General features: G+C 48.0%; 1 long non-coding RNA gene and 1 pseudogene across 2 annotated transcripts; one reads left to right on the forward strand and one right to left on the reverse strand.

The window, feature by feature from the left end:
- Positions 1-9,190: 9,190 nt before the first annotated feature.
- On the reverse strand, positions 9,191-16,448 carry LOC702108 (lipid transferase CIDEC-like; annotated as a pseudogene). Its single transcript, XR_013414483.1, has 3 exons — positions 16,383-16,448; positions 15,847-16,033; positions 9,191-9,750 (listed from the first exon to the last, which is right to left on the reverse strand). The product of XR_013414483.1 is annotated as a lipid transferase CIDEC-like (transcript).
- A 2,186-nt stretch (positions 16,449-18,634) lies between these two features.
- On the forward strand, positions 18,635-19,191 carry LOC144339276 (uncharacterized). The gene is made up of 2 exons (XR_013414117.1): positions 18,635-18,772; positions 19,109-19,191. It is a non-coding gene; the product is annotated as an uncharacterized LOC144339276 (long non-coding RNA).
- The last annotated feature ends 522 nt before the right edge of the window (positions 19,192-19,713 follow it).

A 19,713-nucleotide genomic window follows, 5' to 3' on the forward strand; every position in this document is an offset into this window, starting at 1 on the left:
AAAGAGCCGCTACTGGACCACCCGAACCTCAAACCACCCAGCTTCATGGTGGCCATGGGATTCCAGATAAGAACATCTCTGTGCCAATCAAATAAATAGCATTTCACTATCCTATGGCCACCTACCTCCTTTTAGAACAAACAAAAGAAGCAGTCCACCATCAGACCATGGTCCCTTCCTCCTGGGGTTCCCACCTGTCCTTCTCTATCCACTGAAGTTTCCACCTTCCCTCTCACCAAAGCAGGCTCACAGCGAGCCAGCATGTCCCATATTCAGCATTCAGCAGAAGACCACTGTTCCCGCCAGTGCCCCTGCCAGCCTGCAGAGGATGCCAGACAGTTTTAGCAAAGCCCCCCAGCATGACCCTGTGGGCTCTCCCTCCACCCACACCACCAGCAGCAGTGGCAGAGACCCAGAAACGTCCCTGGCCCAGCGAAAACCATCGCAGGAAGCCAGTGTTGTCCAAGCTGGGCAGCCCGAGGCTGTGATGTCAGCCTTGCCAACAAGAAACTGGGGCTGCCGTGGCCAGGCGCGATGGCTCATGCCTGTAATCCCAGCACTCTAGGAGGCTGAGACAGGCGAATCACGAGGTCAAGAGATCGAGACCATCCTTGCTAACATGGTGAAACCCTATCTTTACTAAACATACAAAAAATTAGCCGGGCGTGGTGGCGGGTGCCTGTAGTCCCAGCTACTCGGGTAGCTGAGGCAGGAGAATGGTGTGAACCCGGGAGGCGGAGCTTGCAGTGAGCTGAGATTACACTGCACTCCAGCCTGGGGGACAGAATGAGGCGCCATCTCAAAAAAAAAAAAAAAAAGAAAGAAAGAAAGAAACTGGGGCTGCCGCAGGGCTGCCAGACAATGCACCTTTTGATTCTTATTTCTTTTTTTTGGCAAATCATGCTTGTATTCATTCATGGGGTACAATGTGAGGATTAGATAGATGTGTGCACCGTGGAATAAGGAAATCCCGCTACTTAGCATCTCCACCACCTCAGAGACCAGTTCCACATGATGTCCCAGAAGTGTTGATCTAAAAAAGTTGACCCCATAGTAGTACTGAGTAGATGGATGGTGACCAGGGGCAGGAGAGTGGCAGAGGGAGGGAACGGGGGGGTTGTCAGTCAAAGGACCAAAGTCTGGACAGGAGGAAGAGGTTTTGACATCTAGTGCACAGCAGGGTGACTAGAGTCAATGAGAATGTTTTTTGTTGCTGCTGTTGTTGTTTTTTTTGCAAAACACCTGAGAGAGTCCATTTAGATTGGAGAGGACAAAGGCCCTGAGGTCCAAGAACATTGACAGTGGACACCAATGGCTTTGGGGAGGAGCGTGACGAGATGCCCACGCTGCTGTGTGCTCAGCAACACGGGAGCCTGCAGCACTTCTCCCCTGCCCTGCTCTATTTTATCTTTTTTAATAAAGATAGTTTCTGATAAATGACTGTTTCTTGCAAATCTTGTAGTAGCATTGGAAAGGTGGCAGGTGGGTCACAGACACTACTGCTTTGCGCCCTCCTTGCACAGAACGTGGGCTGTGCACAGCCTAGTTTAGGTGGCATGCAGTCATGTGATCCTCTCAGCTTCTCAGAACAAATGAAAGGAAAAGAGACCTCAGAGAAGAATCAGAGTGACCCCACCTGCAGCGAATCATTACCAGTGACTCTGAAGGGCTGAGGCTTTGAGCGGGTACAGGGCAGAGTCCCAGACATTGTGCATGGTCTCCCCACACTCACACTGACTGGTGAGGATTTTCAGAAGGACCAATGGCCCCTTCAGGTCCCACCTGCCTGTGTTAATCATGCTGAGAGGTGTCCATAGGGAAGGGGCTCCAGGCACCAGAGCAAAACCCACAGAGAAAGCCCCTTCCAGGGTTCACCGAGGCCGGGCCTCAGGAGCCATGGGGCCCTAGGCACAGGCCGGGCAACCTTGGGTCGTTCATCTCCCTCTACAGCCAGCGGCCTCCTTTTATGGGGCCATTCTCAGGAGGGACTGACAACCATGGAGGCAGGGAGCAGGCCTGAGCAGGGCGGGCTTCTTAGAGGCAGCCCAGAGAGTGGGGTCTGGCAGTGGGGGTGGCTCCAGCTCCACTGTCCAGGTGAGGAAACTGAGGCTGAAGAGAGATCAGGTAGCATCTCCAGTTATATCTGGCCAGGAACAGATGGCAAAGATTTGCTGTTTCCCCCATCCCAGGCTGCCCTGTGCCCACCCACTTCCCAGTACTCTGCTTTGTCCCCCTTCCCAGGTTCTGTAGTCATCCTGTTTTACACCTGTCACTCCCACTGGAGCAGGGACCTTGCCTCCCCCACAGCCACAGAGGCCTCGCACCCAGTAGGCCACAGATCAGTATTTGTGGAATCAGTGAGATGGGGTTCAAGCCCGAGGTGTGTCTGCAGAGCATTGGAAGTGCAGTACTAGGTCCCTGAGGCCACAGGCAGAGGGGTCCTGGGGACCCACAGGGGCAGTGGACACCTACTGTGAGTTTCCAGAAGGCTGGTGTGACTGTCACTAAGTTTATTTGCTGGTCCAATTTTGGGGATCCTGAAGTTTCTACTGGGAGAAGCCAGAGTTTCTCACTTCAGCAGGTGCGGTGACCATCTGGCCCAGGGCATCATCTCTTTCTCCTGTCTGGCCCCTGCTTCCCCTCTCCTGCCACCTCCCCATGCCTCCCTGCCCAGGCCCCGGTGGTAGGGTGGGGTGGGGTGGGAATCTGTTGTAACCAAGGAAGGGAATTGCCCCCAGGCCCAGAGGAGTTTGGAGCCTGGGGTACTGTCACCGACAGCCCAGGACCCGGCAGCTGGGCCCTGCCCTGGAGTCTTCCTGCAGCAGGGCTCTCTTACCAGGGGCTGTGAATGTTTCCCCGGGGTGGGGCTAAGCCAGAGCCCAGAGGTTTGCCCTTGGGGCATGGATTCCCCAGCTCACTCACAGGCTTTACTGAAGGAGACATGGAGGGGAGGATGGCTGGCTTTTCCCCTGCAAGGAAAGGAGCCCCAGGGAAGGCATTCCTGCTCTGGGGACTGCCTCCCTCCCCCACATAAGAGCCAGCCACGGCAGAAGCTATGCCAAGCTGACCTTGATCTCTGCCAGGGAGGCTGAAAGAACATCCAGCTCCACCTGTATTCCCCTCCTGCCTCAGGCTACGCTACATCTAGGCCTGCCAGGGAGACTGGTCTCCTCACGAGTCCCCCTGCACAGATGTCTAAATGTACAGAGTCCCAACAGAACACACACAGGGATAAAAACTATATACTGAAGCAGGCCAAGCTGAATGCTGGTACCTCCCTAGGACACGACCCAGCCATGAGGAGCAGGCTTAGGTTCATTTTTGCTGAGTCTGCAATCAAACCAAGAAGCCTCATTTTTTTGGCTTTGTGGTCTCAGCACCAAGCACTTAGGAGGTGCATTTGTGGAACCTCCTGCGTGGCCTCTAATTCTGGCATGGCTCTGTGCTTGTCACTCAATCCTACTGGCTGGCTAGACCACCTTGCCTTGGCCTCTCCTTTTAGGAATCAGGTTGACTGTCTCATTGAATATTGTTGAATCAAGGAGAGTCTCATACCCCAGGTAGCAGGTAGTGACCTCTGCATGGTACAGTCCTTGTCAGGACCTTTGTCCTCCGTGACCAGGCTCCAGGTCTGAGCTGGCATTTTCGCTCTTTCGGATGCTGGTTGTAAACACTGTGGTTTCCTTCTCTGGGTCCTCTTCTCAAGGTTTTCCTCTGCATCTTGCTGGTCGGGAATTGCAGCAACACTTAAAATATTCCCGAGTGTGAAGGTTCTTTCAGCAAACACTATTCATTCATTTATTCAATAAATACTTATTGAGCTTCTACTCCATGTGCCCGGCACTGTTCGAGTTGCTGAGCAGTTACCACAGTGCACAAAACAAGAAAATTCCTGTCTTCAGGATTCCGATTTCAGTGAGGAAAACCAGACAATAATGGTGGTAAATAGAGATCATATGTTGTATGTTCAACTGGAAATGTGCTTAGGAGAAAGATCGAGCTGGGGTGGGTGGGTGGTGTTGGCGTGTTAGATAGAGTGGAAGCAAAGGCTTAAAGGAAGTGGGCAAGTGAGTTGTGTCCGCATCTGGGAAGAGCCAGCCGGGTCCGGGGCCTTAGCCAGTGCAAAGGCCAGGAGGTCCGCAGGTGCCTGGCTCATAGTGGGAAATGGCGAGGAGGATGGTGTGGCTGATGGGCAGCCGGGGGAGGGTAAGAGGAGGTGAGGACTCAGAGGTCAAGGAAGCAGGAGTTCGCACAGGGCCCTGGAGTACTCTGCCCTTTACTTCGGCAGGGGAGCCTCTTCTGAGCAGAGGAGGAGTGCAATGGGGACCTGGAGCCCTCTGGATGCTGGGTGGGCCAGGGACCCAGGGGTGGGTGGGCGGAGGGAGGGAGCCCAGAGGGGCCACTGCAAGGATCCAGGCAAGTGATGATAGTGGCAGGACCAGAGGGGTGGCAGTAGGGGTGGGGGGAATGGCTGGCTCCTGGGCATCCCTTGAAAGTAGGGCCGACAGCACTTGCTGACAATTATCCATTAGACATCACCATGGCACTGCTGTTCCCACGCCTGTCACACCAGGTCTCCGCATTTGTCCTAGCATCTGTCATTCCACACAGGGTCGGTGCTTTCTGTGTGTGTGGCCGAGCCTCAGCGGTCTTGCCCACTTGGTTCCCACCACCCCTGGAGCCAACTAATGAAAGGCCACCTGAATTCTGCTCAAAATTCAGTTAAATGGTTACCAGTCATTATTCCAGAGATCACAAGATTTGCAACTTTTCCAGTTCACTATTATAGAACCTAAGACTGGCCTTTTGAAATGCAACCCTTTCATTTCAACCAGAAATCCTTTCAGGTTTTTGCATTTCTGACAACCGGATGGTCCCACCTGGACCCTCGACTGTTGGCTCAACCAGTCCTGTGGCCCCACCCGGCAGCAGATTCATTGAACAAGGAGCCTTTCCCACAGCCCTGTGACTGCATCCCCAGCCAGTCAGCAGCACCCATTCCTATAGCCCCCGCCCACCAAACTACCCTGGTGAAACCCCAGCCTCCACATTTTCAGGGAGAGTGATTTGAGTAGCAGCTCCGTCTCCCAGGTGGCATGGCCAGCCTCATGTCAGTTAAGTTCTTTATTGCAATGCCACAGTCTCAATGAGTTGGTTTTGTCTGGGCAGTGGGCAGGAAGACCCCATCAGGCGATTACAAACCATGAAGGAAGGTCAAGGTTTTCTGATTACCATTCTGATTCTTAGGAGCCTCCCAACTTCAAAAAAACAAAACAAAACAAAAACAAACAAACAAAAAAAACCACTATAACTTTCAATTCATGGTTTGCATTAGCAAAATACTGTCAATAAATCTAAATCCATCAGAGGAGTGGCTAACTCAGATCTAGCACGTCTGTACCATGGAGCCTTTGAGGGAAGAATGCATAGTTCTATAGGAGCTCATGTGAACTGATCTCCAGAGTATATTAAATCAGAAGAGGAAAGTGTGACTAGAATAAACATATGTGTATGTGATGGATGTCTATTTCATTGTTTTCTTTTTCTGAGATGGAGTTTTGCTCTTGTTGCTCAGGCAAGAATGCAATGGTGCGATTTCTGCTCACCACAATCTCTGCCTCCCGGATTCAAGGGATTCTCCTGCCTTAGCCTCCTGAGTAGCTGGGATTTCAGGCATGTACCACCATACCTGGCTAATTTTTTATTTTTAGTAGAGACAGGGTTTCTCCATGCTGGTCAGGCTGGTCTCAAACTCCGGACCTCAGGTGATCCGCCTGCCTTGGCCTCCCAAAGTGCTGGGATTACAGGCGTGAGCCACCACACCCGGCCTGTGATGAGTGTCTTATTTCTTAGTTATATTTACATCCTTCTGTGTTTCTGAAAGTACACACAAAAACAAGATGGTGTTTGCTCCTGAAGGAATCAGATGGGGTTAGATGAATAGTTCTGTTTACCCTTTGGAACCACTTAAATGTTTTACCTCACTGATATATTTCTTCTACACACACACACACACACACACACATACACACACACACACACACAGCTTAAAAATCTAAGCCAGATATAAAAGACTGTATGATTCAAAATAATTTTCTAAACAATTTTTTTAATTTACAAAAATAGAAATAAAAAATTTTAAGACAGTATGATTCTATTTACGTGACATTTTAGAAAACTCTATTTACATGACTATAAAGGGACAGATGGCAGCTTTATGATTCACCAGAAATGGTGGTTACATAACTGTATAAATTTGCCAAAACTTATTGAAAGACTTACCTGTAAATAGTACATTTTATTGTATATAAATTATGTCGATAAACAATGTTTTCAAAAATATCAGTTATTAAAATGATGTGCACATGCCAGGCATGATGGCTCACACCTGTAATCCCAACACTTTGGGAATCCAAGGCACTTTGGGAAGCTGAGGCAGGCGGGTCTCTTGAGGCCAGGAGTTCGAGACCAGCCTGGCCAACATGGTGAAACCCCAACTCTACTAAAAATGCAAACATTAGCCAGGCACGGTGGTGCACACCTGTACTCCCAGCTACTCGGGAGGCTGAGGCATGAGAATCTCTTGAGCCTGAGAGGCGGTGGTTGCAGTGAGCTGAGATCATGCCACTGCACTCCAGCCTGGGCAACAGAGCAAGACTCCGTCTCAAATCAAATAAAATTATGTGGGCCAGGTGTGGTGGCTCACGCCTGTAATCTCAGCACTTTGGGAGGCCAAGGCGGGCGGATCACAAGGTCAGGAAATCGAGACCATCCTGGCTAACACAGTGAAACTCCGTCTCTACTAAAAATACCAAAAAAATTAGCCAGGCGTGGTGGCGGGCGCCTGTAGCCCCAGCTACTTGGGAGGCTGAGGCAGGAGAATGGCGTGAACCTGGGAGGCGGAGCTTGCAGTGAGCCAATATCACGCCACTGCACTCCACCCAGGGTGACAGAGCACGACTCCGTTTCAAAATAAAAAATAAAATAAATAAATAAATAAATAAATAAATAAAATTATGTGTACGAGGGCTGAGCGTGGTGGCTCATGCCTGTAATCCCAATACTTTGGGAAGCTGAGGCAGGTGGATCACCTGAGGTCAGGAGTTTGAGACTAGATGGTGAAACCCCATCTCTATTAAAAATACAAAAATTAGCTGGGCATGGTAGTGGGTGCCTGTAATCCCAGCTACTTGGGAGGCTGAGGCAAAGGAGAATCGCTTGAACCCGGCAGGCAGAGGTTGCAGTGAGCTGAGATTGTGCCACTGCACTCCAGCCTGGGCAACAAGAGCGAGACTCTGTCTCAAAGAAAAGAAACAAACAAAAAATTATGTACACAAATATGGACAGCACTGGTGAGAAGCATGGCAAAAACACAAGTGGTTCTCTTGTTTTGGGCTCAGACATGTGACTGTGCCATCACAGCCCCCCTGGGATTTAGAATTCTTCTGAAAGGCATTCTGTGCACTCCCGAGCACCAGCTTGAACAAATGAAAAGGCTGAGCTGGAGGGGCTGGGACACAGCCCACCTTGACGACAGCTACTCCTGGCTGTGTGGGGCCCAGGAAAGTCTGTTCGCCTACTAGGACGGGCAGGCCCTACCAAGGCTCAAGCTCCTTTGCTGTTTGGAATCTTCCCTCCCCAGCCCCCAGCCTCATCAAAGGCTGCCCTTTCCTATTCACTGACCACAGCTGCTTTGACTCCATTAGCCTCCGAGCTCCTGGAAGAAAAGGAAGAACCTTGTTTTCCCTGGGCTCAATGCCAAGAGACCGTGGGCAGTTGCTCAAGATTCACTTGTGAAACCCCAGATCTCAGGAGGGAAGCTTGGGACAAATACCGGGCCTCCCACCCCCACTCCAACTCTGTTACTGAGCACTTTACAGGAGGAGCAGGTAGGCCCTGCCACCGCTTCAGCAAGGGTGGACCGGGATAGCTTCTGTGATCATACAAACATCAGGCCTCCCTGCCAGACGGCACACCCCATGGAGTCAGCCTGGCACTGGGCCAGCCTCCAGCCATAACTGCAAAAGAGCAGGAGAGCCCGGAATAGCAGCCCCTCTTCAGCGAGCTTCAGCAGCTTCGCCCACAGGCTGCAGGGTTCAGGTCTGCTGCCAGAAATAGCTCCCAGACCAGCTTTGGTAAGACAGTGGTTTACCTTAGTATTAACTAAATCCAAATAGGCTTTATAGTAAGAGTCGTGAAACGATAGGTTTTGTTTTATTTATTTATTTTTTTTGAGACAGAGTCTTGCTCTGTTGTCCAGGGTAGAGTGCAGTGGCAGGATCTCAGCTCACTACAACCTGTACCTCCCAGGTTCAAGCAATTCTCCTGCCTCAGCCTCCCAATTAGCTGGGATTACAGGTGCCCACCAATATGCCTGGCTAATTTTTTGTATTTTAGTAGAGACAGGGTTTGGCCATGTTGGTCAGACTGGTCTCCAACTACTAACCTCAGGTAATCCACCTGCCTTGGCCTCCCAAAGTGCTGGGATTACAAGCATGAGCCACCATGCCCGACCTAAGTTCAGCCTTTCATGCTTGTCTTGAGTCGTCCAATATTGGAAAATGCCAGCTCACACTGATGAGAAGCTCCTGCTCTTTGGGGCTACCTATGAGCCCACTTTGAAACCCCGAGGTTCAAAGTCCTGAACATCAAAGATAAGCTGTCTGGCAAGTTAGGATGGGCATTGATGGAGAAATGCCTTACAGCTTGAGTAGTACTTTTTCACCTAACCACTTAAATGGTTATTATAAAATGGGACACTGAGAAATTAGAAGAGTGACTTAATCTCACCTGCTCAATTGAAGCTCTTCTGATTGGTGAATTTAATTAGGAAATTGTTACTTATGGTATCAATTACATGGTCAGCTCAAGTCTCAAATTCAGCCAACTTTAGTTTCAAAATCAACTGCAATTTTGTTTTTTAAAAGAGACTGGGATCTTGCTATTGGGCCCCAGGCTGGCCTTGAACTCCTGGTCTCAAGGGATGCTCCCACCCCAGTCTGCTGAGTAGCTGGGACTGCAGGCACCTGTCACTGCACCCAGCTTTTTCCCCCTTCGATAGAAAAACTGCTATTATTTGTAATCCTACGTTATGGAGAATAGTTTGACAATAGATTTGTGTCTTCCTTTAGCCCTTTCCAACCTTCCAGATAGAACCTCACCCCTAAAGAACACAGGCAAAGAAGATATATCAGCATCAACAATTTATTGCAAACTCCCTAATATCACATGCTGATGTGCTTGAGAATTCACTCAGGAATGTTCCAGGATGGGGGCCAGAAGGTAGAGAGCACCATGAAAGTGCAGCCTGTGAGGCCGGATTGCTGAGGGGCAGACTTCAGGACCAGTCTGGGTGGGCTAAGCTGCCTTGGGCAGGAAGGAGCTGGGTCAGACTAGGAGCCTGAGATTCTCCTTTGGCCAACTCACCCCAGGTTTCCAGTCCCTCCTCCTCACTCAGGTCCTGTGTTGTGAGGGAGGTGTGGGGAGGTTAGCGGCTCTACAGCTGCCAGGCTTGTGGGCACTACCAGTTGAGCGTGGGGCCCCTAATCTAGTCCTTCACTGGGGAAATCTTCCAAGGGCTTAGGCTTTCACTGAAGTATCTTCAGACAGGTCAGGATGAAGGATGAGGTCTTGCCCTTGGGGGGCAGCCCTTCCTCTGTAGCATCAAGGAGCTGCTGCAGGTAACAGGAGGTGCCAAGCATCACGTGGCCCGTGGCCTGCATGCTGAAGAGGGCCCAGCGGAGAGCTTCCCTGGGGGGAATGAGAGGGCATGCAAGTCAAAACCACAAAGTAGGCTGGGCATAGTGGCTCATGCCTATAATCCTAGCGCTTTGGGAGGCCATGGTGGGTGGGTCACCTGAGGTCAGGAGTTTGAGATCAGCATGGCTAACATGGTAAAACCCCGTCCCTACTAAAAATACAAAAATTAGCCAGGCATGGTGGTGGGCGCCTGTAATTCCAGCTACTTGAGAGCCTGAGGCAGGAGAATCGCTTGAACCCAGGAGGCGGAGGTTGCAGTGAGCCGAGATGGTGCCACTGCACTACAGCCTGGGTGACAGAGCAAGACTCTGTCTCAAAAACACAAAAAACAAAAAACAAAACAAAAAAAGATGGGCTCAGTGGCTCATTTCTGTAATCCTAGCACTTTAGGAGGCTGAAGTGGGTGGGTCACTTGAGGTCAGGAGTTTGAGACCAGCCTGGCCAATATGGTGAAACCCCATCTCTACTAAAAAATACAAAAAATTAGCCAGGCGTGGTGGTACACATCTGTAATCTCAGCTACTTGGGAGGCTGAGGCATGAGAATCGCTTGAACCTGGGAGACAGAGGTTGTAGTGAGCTGAGATTGCACAACTGCACTCCAGCCTGGGCAACAGAGCGAGACTCCATCTCAAAAATGAATAAATAAATTAAGAACAAAACACGAGTGTACCCCCTCCCTGCACCCCCTTATTCCCATGCTGGCCTGGAAGGGATTGGTTTCATTATGTTTGTTTTCTTCATTAATAACATTTGAATACCACTGAGGTGGTAGCACTAAAAGCACTTCATCAATTCTAGAGCGATGTGCAAACAGGAACAGATGCTGCAGATGAGGTCAGGATTAGGGCGAAGACCTGCAATTCCACCTTAACTGAGATGCCCAGAACCTCCCTACTTTCTCATGCGAAACTCCAGCTCATTTCATAAGGCTTTCTATTTTTCTACTACTACTTTGGACCAGCCAGATTAATCTCCATAATGTGGCTCTGCCCCTTGAGACACTCTGTTCTAGACTCTGAGGCTTTTCCAAGTTACCTGCAGTCTAGCTCATGTTCAGAGTGCTGGACATGAAGACATCCATGCCTGGCGTGAGCATGTACTGAGAACTGAACCTGAATCAGGTAGGCCAAAGTCCTAATCCAGTCTTTTTTTTTTTTTTTTTTTTTTGAGAAGGAGTCTCGTTCTGTCACCCAGGCTGGAGTGCAGTGGCACTATCTCGGCTCACTGCAAGCTCCACCTCTTGGGTTCACACCATTCTCCTGCCTCAGCCTCCCAAGTAGCTGGGACTACAGGCGCCCGCCACCACACCCGGCTAATTTTTTGTGTTTTTAGTAGACAGGATTTCACCGTGTTAGCCAGGATGGTCTTGATATCCTGACCTTGTGATCCACCTGTCTCAGCCTCCCAAAGTGCTGGGATTACAGGTGTGAGCCACCGCGCCCAGCCCTAATCCAGTCTTATTAGCTGGGTGAACTTTAGCAAACTGCTCTAGTTCTGAGCTTCAGCTCCCTTATGGGTAAAATGGGATTGCACCTGCCACCCAGAGTCATGAGGCTGAAATAGCATAAAGCAATTAACATGGGGTTGGATGTTTAGAAAGTAGGGGAAATGGGGAAGCGGGGGCAGGCTCAAGAGCAGCTGGTTGAATGCTAGGCAACTTTGGCTGGGTGCACTGGCTCACGCCTTTAATTCCAGCACTTTGGGAGGCCGAGGAGGATGGTTTGAGGCCAGGAGTTTGAGACCAGCCTGGTCTAGTGAGACCTTGTCTCTACAAAAACATTAAAGAACCAGCCAAGCATGGTAGCACACACTTGTGCTACTCAAGAGGACCACTTGAGCCTACGAGGTTGAGGCAGCAATGAGCCATGATTGCACCGCTGCACTGTAGCTTGGATGACAGAGTGAGACGCTGTCTCTAAAAAAATAAAAAGAATGCTAGACAATTTTAATCAAATACTTATCAAACCTGTTTGAAAGAGATATGTGAGGGTCACTTGAGGTGTCTAGTCCTAAGTGGGATAGGGGAGTGGAAAACAAAAGGCAAAGAAGTATTCCCTGGCTGTTGTTCAAACTTTAGTCTTTTATTAATGTTCATTCAATAAGTGAACTTATTGTCTGACTGGGTTGTGGGGGGCAGAAAGACACTTAGAACTATTCACATATACACAGGAAAATACTTTACATTTTCAAGGCTACATCTTAGAAGTATACCCACTTCTCAAATTAAGGAACTGAGGCTGACAACCTAGCTGACCAACCTTAGAAACGAATGAAATTCGCCTGTAATACCAGCACTTTGGGAGGCCGAGGTAGGCGGATCACGAGGTCACGAGTTCAAGACCAACCTGCCCAAGATGGTGAAACCACGTCTCTACTCAAAAAATACAAAAAAATTAGCTGGGCATGGTGGCGGGGGCCCGTAATCTCAGCTACTCAGGATGCTGAGGCAGAGAACTGCTTGAACCTGGGAGATGGAGGTTGCAGTGAGCCAAAATCGTGCCACCACACTCCAGCCTGGACGACAGAGTGAGACTCCATCTCAAAAAAAAAAAAAAAAAAAGGAATGAAATTCTGATCCATGCCACAATATGAATGACTCTTGAAAATCTGAAGTGAAGGAAGCCAGAAATGAAGGATGAGTATTGACTGATTCCAGTTCCATGTGGTACTAGAATTGGCAAACTGATAAGACAGTGGAATGGAGGCTACCAGTGTCTGGAGGGAGGAGCAATGGAGACTTAGAGCTTCAGGGGGACAGAGTTTCTGGTTGGGATGATGCAAGACGTCTGGAAATGGATGGTGGTGATGGCTGCGCAACATTGTGAACGTACTTAATGCCACTGAACTGTACACTTAAAATGGTCCAAACGATAGATTTTATGCTATATATATTTATCACAATTAAAAAAAACCTAGTGATGCCACTAAGTCACTAAACTGATTCCAACTTGCTATTGTTTTTTGATACCAACATATCTACTGTGTTTAGGTCTAAGTGTCCTACCTCCCCTAAGTGGACTGAGTTTAAGGTCTGAAATTTATTCTTTTTTTTTTTTGAGACAGAGTCTTATTCTGTCACCCAGGCTGGAGTGCAATGGTGCGATCTCGGCTCACTGCAACCTTCACCTTCCAGGTTCAAGTGATTCTCCTGCCTCAGCCTCCCGAGTAGCTGGGATTACAGGCGTGTGTCACCATGCCTGGCTAATTTTTGTATTTTTAGTAGAGATGGGGTTTCACCATGTTGCCCAGGCTGGTCTCGAACTCCTGACCTCAGGTGATTCGTTCACCTCGGCCTCCCAAAGTGCTGGGATTACAGGTGTGAGCCACTGCCCCCAGCCGGTCTGAAACTTCTTGTTCATAATTTTGAAATATGCAGACTATTGGTGGTAGTCTGAGGTCAAGAGGTAGCATGAGATGGTAGTATCCTGGAAGAAGCAGCTGAGGAGGAAAATGGAACTCTCAGCCACAGAACCAGGCTCAAGTCTGCCACCCACTGTTGTGTCTGGCAAGCAGACCCACACAGCCTCAGTTTCTTCATCTGCAGATTGGGTCTGCAGGAGATCAACTAAGAAAGCAAGAAGGTCTGATATGTTCTAGCTACATGTGATCTGGTAGAACTCTTGGGACCCTGGGCAGGATTTCTCAGAAGCCCCATGTGAACAGAGATCGCCTGTGTCTTCATTTATTCTACAATCATTTAAATAACTACTATGTGTCAGCATTCACCAAGGTGCTGGAGGCCACAGAAATTCCTGCCCTCATGGAACTTGTTCTGGTATTTTGTTCATCTCTGAATCTGTAGTTACAGCATAGGGCCAGGCACGCAGTGGGCACTCAGGAAACACTGCATGAAGGAACTGAGGAAGAATAGACTATCGGAAAGACGGACTAGAAGCCACGCTCTGCTGCTTGCAAGTTTTGTGGCTTTGGACTGATTCGATCACTTCAGCCTCGGTGGCTACATCCACCTAATGGGTAAGGATGCCCCAGGGCGCCACTGGAGCGGCTGAATTTCGGAAACATCACCATGATGGCATGCAGCTTCTAACCTCACATATTCTCATGTTTCCTGACACACTTGGTTAGGTTTCCAAAATAAGTTTTAAGAAAAGTTCGTTATATAGTACAAATGACTCTGGTCCATAAGACGTGCAAATTAATTCTGTCCTATGGAGGGAAGATTATTTCATCCCTCCCAACCCCACGGGAGAAAAAATCCAATTTTGTATGTATACATTTATCTCTTTTTTTCTTCTTTTTAGAGACAAGGTCTCATGCTGTTGGAGTACACAGTGGTATGGTCATATCTCACTGCAGCCTCAAACTCCTGGGCTCAAGCAATCCTCCCAACTAGCTGGGATTATGGGCACATACTACTGCTGCTCCCAGCGTGCATGCCTCTCACTATGTTGGCCAGGCTGGTCTCAAACTGTGTGTGTGTGTCTCTCACTATGTTGCCTAGGGGTGTGTGTATGTATGTGTGTGTGTGTCTCTCTATGTTGCCCAGGGGTGTGTGTGTGTTTGCATGTGTCTCTCTCACTATGTTGTCCATGCTGGTCTCAAACTCCTGGGCTCAAGAGATCCTCCTGTTGTGCGTGTGTGTGTGTGTGTGCACGTGCGCATGCATGCGTCTCTCTCTCTATGTTGCCGAGGCTGGTCTCAAACTCCTGGGTGCAAGAGATCCTCCTGCCTTGACCTCCCAAAGTGCTGGGATTCCTGGTGAGAGCCACTGCACCCAGCCTATCTCATCATTCTTACTGGACCTATATATGTGTGGGATTTTGAATTCTCCTTTGAACTGATTGTAACTTCTTGCTAGTTCTCTCATTAATTAATGAATTCAATTAACTCTTTGACACATACTTATTTTTTTTTTGAGACGGAGTCTCGCTCTGTTGCCCAGGCTGGAGTGCAGTGGCGTGATCTCGGCTCACTGCAAGCTCCGCCTCCTGAGTTCACGCCAGGAGTAGCTGGGACTACAGGCACCTGCCAGTATGCCTGGCTAATTTTTTATATTTTTAGTAGAGACGGGGTTTCACCGTGTTAGCCAGGATGGTCTTGATCTCCTGACCTTGTGATCCGCCCGCCTCGGCCTCCCAAAGTGCTGGGATTACAGGCATGAGCCACTGTGCCTGGCCCTCTGCTTTTTTTTTTTTTTGAGACACTCTTGTTCCTTTGCCCAGGCTGGAGTGCAGTGGCACAATCTCGGCTCATTGCAACCTCCGCCTCCTGGGTTCAAACGATTCTCCTGCTTCAGTCTCCTGAGTAGTTGGGATTACAGGCATGCACTGCCATGTCCAGCTAATTTTTGTATTTTTGTAGAGATTGGTTTTGCCATGTTGGCCAGGCTGGTATCAAACTCCTGACGTTAACTGGTCCATCCACCTTGGCCTCCCAAAGTGCTGGGATTACAGGCGTGAGCCACCGTGCCTGGCCAACACATGTTCGTTTTTAAAAAACTGACTAGAAGACTACTTAGGAAAACTTCCAATTTCTTTTCTTTCTTTTTTGAGGTGGAGTCTCACTCTGTCGCCCAGGCTGGAGTGCAGTGGCGCGATCTTGGCTCACTGCAAGCTCTGCCTGCTTGGTTCACACCATTCTCCTGCCTTAGCCTCCCAAGTAGCTGGGACTACAGGTGCCCACCACCACGCCTGGCTAATTTTTTGTATTTTAGTAGAGACGGGGTTTCACCGTGTTAGCCAGGATGGTCTCGATCTCCTGACCTCGTGATCTGCCCATCTCGGCCTCCCAAAGTGCTAGGATTACAGGCGTGAGCCACCGTGCCCGGCCCTGGAAAACTTCTTATTTCAATGAGAAAATATAGTTGCTAGAGTGGAAAGTAGTCATAAAAACAAAATGCATCCAGGTTTCACCAGGAGGAGCACGTGCACCCTTGGGCACATGCCAGCGTCGTCCACAGCAGCACTTCGAGAGCCCATCAGGCTCCATGTTGTCTGATACAGGCTATACTTTGTCAGCACCAATGCCAGACCCAGGCGCTGAGAAGGCTGAGTCCATGTGAACAGACAGGGGCTCTCCCATTGCCTGTACCCACTCTGTCCCCAGGAAATCCCAATTCGCTTACTTCACGATGCGTTTGGCCCCACAGCAGTGGAGATCTTAGGAAAGGGAGTACGTATCATAAAAAATCACCTTCACGTTCAGGCAGCCAATGAAGTCCTGTGGGTTCAGCTTGTACAGGTCAAAGGTTATACGGGCCACATCAATCTTCTGGCAGGCTTATGGGAGAGGGACTGTGGGTGCCTTATCCCCTGCATCGAGACAAGCAGATGGTTAGCACCCCTTGAAGACTCTCTACTTATGCTTATGATTACTGCATTCCAGCCTATTAGTCACTGCAGTATTAGATAGTGGTGACGGTTGCACATCTTTGTGAATATACTAAAAAACCCTGAATTGTACACTTTTAGAGGGTAACTTTTAGAGGAAGGAAACCATACCACAATTAAATGTGAGTTACATTATATTTTATTGGACAATATTTTTCTAGACTATGAATCCTGAAACCAGGAGCCAAGAGGTACCATGATAAAGTCTCTGGGTAGTGATTCCACAGCAGACGGCCTGGGCTCCAGTTCCACCTCATAGACCCCAGCCCACTTGGTCTTTCCCTGGCAGCCAACGAGCTTTGATGGGGGGCTTCCCAGACTGGCTCTGTGGCTCCATAGGGATGGCAAAAGCATCACTGACCTTATTCCCCAGCTCCAGCCTGGGTGACAGAGCGAGACAATGTTTCAAAAAAATAAATAAATAAATAAAATAAAATTCTGACAGGTATTAAACCAAAGCTGAAAAATACATGACTAAAATATATCAGACTAGGTTTGGGGATAGACTGTGTGTAAAAAAGGCCAGGCACGGTGGCTCAAGCCTGTAATCCCAGCACTTTGGGAGGCTGAGACGGGAGGATCACGAGGTCAGGAGATCGAGACCATCCTGGCTAACACGGTGAAACCCCGTCTCTACTAAAAAATACAAAAAACTAGCCGGGCGAGGTGGCGGGCGCCTGTAGTCCCAGCTACTCGGGAGGCTGAGGCAGGAGAATGGCTAAACCCGGGAGGCGGAGCTTGCAGTGAGCTGAGATCCGGCCACTGCACTCCAGCCTGGGTGACAGAGCGAGACTCCGTCTCAAAAAAAAACAAAAAACAAAAACAAAAGAAGTTCAAGAAATATTTGTTCAATGAAAGAATAAATCTACCCTTGTACAGAATAGAGACTTAGGGAATTTAAGTGACTTGCCCAAGATCACATGGCTAATAAGTGGCAGAGATGGGATTGAACCCATGTGTTCAACTCCAGAGCTTAAGTTTTTACCCATTACTCTAGACCCAGTGCTTCTTAGACTGTCAATGGTGAAGGGCCGGTTTTGGGGTTTTTTGTTTTCTAAATTTCTAATCTCTTGTAGGCTAATACTTTTGTAAAATATTTTGATCATGTATTTGGATGTTGTGACAATGTCAAATTATTATAAAAGTCTCTAAATCCTTACTCTCAATGTCTGTGCTTATCACAGACCAGCATTGGAACACTGACCACACTTTGAGTATCTTTAGCAGCCAGGGAGCAGAATGTATTACATGTTGCCTCTGTAGCCCTGTAGATGAAGTAGAGAACTGTACAGCATAATGAGCTCAGGAGGAAAGTGGAGAGAATTCCATGAGGGCTCCAAGCATTGGGAAAAGCTTCGTGGAGATGCTGAGGCTTGAAGAAGGTGTTAAGGCATGATGGAGTAGAATTTGGAAAGGAAAGGGCACTGGAACATTCCCAGCATGTGGAGAAGCTAGAATATGAGTAGTGTGACAAGGGAGACCCCAGCGGTACTGACTGCTTAGAACAAGTGGTTTGTATTGGGTAGAGAGAAAAAGCCAAGCACAGTTTTTATATGTTCATTTCTGTCCATAATTTTTTTTCATGTTTCAAGATTTCCATTAATTTAAGGACCTTTTCTTCCTTTCCCCCTTTAATGAACTTTTGAGTACCTAAAAAAAAATTAGTATTTCAATCTCTGTTTTGTCATTTGCATCTTAGCAACACCCATTTGTTGCATAACACTTTTTTTTTTTTTTAAATTGAGACAGGGTCTCCACTGTCGCCCAGGTTGGAGAGCAGTGGCACCATCTCAGCTCATTGCAACCTCTGCCTCGCGTGCTCAGGTGAGCCTTCTACCTCAGCCTCCTGAGTAGCTGGGACCAGAGGCATGTGCTACCAGCCCAGCTAATTTTTTTTCTTTTCTTTTTTTTGGGGGGTCAGGGTCTTGCTATGTTGCCCAGGCTGGTCTCACACTCCTGGGCTTAAGTGATCCACCTGCCTTCGCCTTCAAAAATGCTGGGATTAGAGATGTGAACCACCACACCCGGCCTAGCACAATATTTAATGATGAACTATGGCTCTAACAGTTAAGTTCCCCTAGTAATTTCATTTATTCAATAAATGTTTGCTGAGAGCTTTCTAACAGTCTGACTCCTGGGTAGGATTTCTATTTGTCCATCAGATAGCAACCCTCTCAAGGCCTGTTCTCATTTCTCTGTAGGTAATAAGAAATTCCTTCTTTTATCCTCACTCTTCTCCCTTTGTCCTGACCCCAGATCTCCTGAGCAGTGTCCAACTATTCTTTTCACTCAGAGAAGGCGTCTTCCTAGCTTATTATCAAATAAGCAAAAGCTGGATGTAATTTCCCAAATGTACCTTCCTCTGAAATATTTATTTGTTCAGAAACATAGTCACTTCTGAAAAATACTTTTCTGAAAACCTAATTGTTAGGTTAAATATGTTTACGGTGGTTTCAAAGATACTTGTATTTTGGAAAGTTTCCACACAGAGCTGTTACCAAATAGGCCCTCTCTTGTGTTTAAATAGTTCTTCTACTTGACTCTCCGATTTTCTTCTAGTGTTTCACTTTTAAAAATCTCATTGTGTTGGTTGTATTTTTCAGTCAAGTCCTAATTCGAAGCAGAGTCCTCAGGGAAAATGGAAAATACATTCCCAAACAGGTACTCATTTATCTTTTATTAAAAAGCTCCACGATTCACTGTTGGGCAGTAGATATCTGAATGTTTTATAAGGGGACTTTGGGGAAAGCTGAAGGTTGGCAACTTAGTAATTAAGCTGTGGCCTGGTGGTGTTTGCTGTCATGGTGACCTCACCCTTCTTAGGAAATTGTTTTTAAATGTGACTCAGCTAAAGCGTCAGATTGCCTGCCAAGTAGGCTGACAGCTCTGAGCGGAAAAGCATATCCTAAAGGCCTTCTGACTAAGCCCCTGGGGAGTAATTTGACAATTTGCTGTGTCATAGCTCTTATACTTAAAACACTCTTTTTCCTCTACTAGTCTTTCTTGACACGAAAATATTACTTCAACAACCCAGAGGATGGATTTTTCAAAAAAACTAAAAGGAAGGTAGTGCCACCTTCTCCTATGACTGGCATGTTTGTTCCCTTCATTCATCTTTAAGGAAGATTTTTAACATGGGTATTTGAGTGGGGTGGGGTGGGTAGGGGAGAGGGCAGGGGAGGGTGTCGTTCTATTTAAATGTTAAACTGCAGAAGATAGTAATCTTAGACCTTAGAAATCATCTAATATAGGGATCTATGGAAGAGGAATTATCTTTTCAGTCAAAAAGCAAATCATATAGCTGACAAGGGTCTAATATGAAGAATATACGAAGAACGTTTACAGCTGAACAAGAAAAAGACAACCCAATTAAAAAATAGGCAAAGAATGTGAGTAGATAGTTCTCCGAAGAAGATACACAGTGGCCAATAAACACATGAAAAGATGCTTGGCTGGGCGCATTGGTTCATGCTTCTAATCTTAGCACTTTGGGAGGTGGAGGCAGGTGGATTGCTTGAGCCCAGGAGTTCAAGACCAGCCTGGGTAACATGGTGAAACACCATTTCTACAAAAAAATACAAAAATTAGCTGGGAATGGTGGT

The sequence above is a fragment of the Macaca mulatta genome, chromosome 2 (genome assembly GCF_049350105.2).
Source record: "Macaca mulatta isolate MMU2019108-1 chromosome 2, T2T-MMU8v2.0, whole genome shotgun sequence".
In the NCBI taxonomy this organism is placed as follows: Eukaryota; Metazoa; Chordata; class Mammalia; order Primates; family Cercopithecidae; genus Macaca; species Macaca mulatta.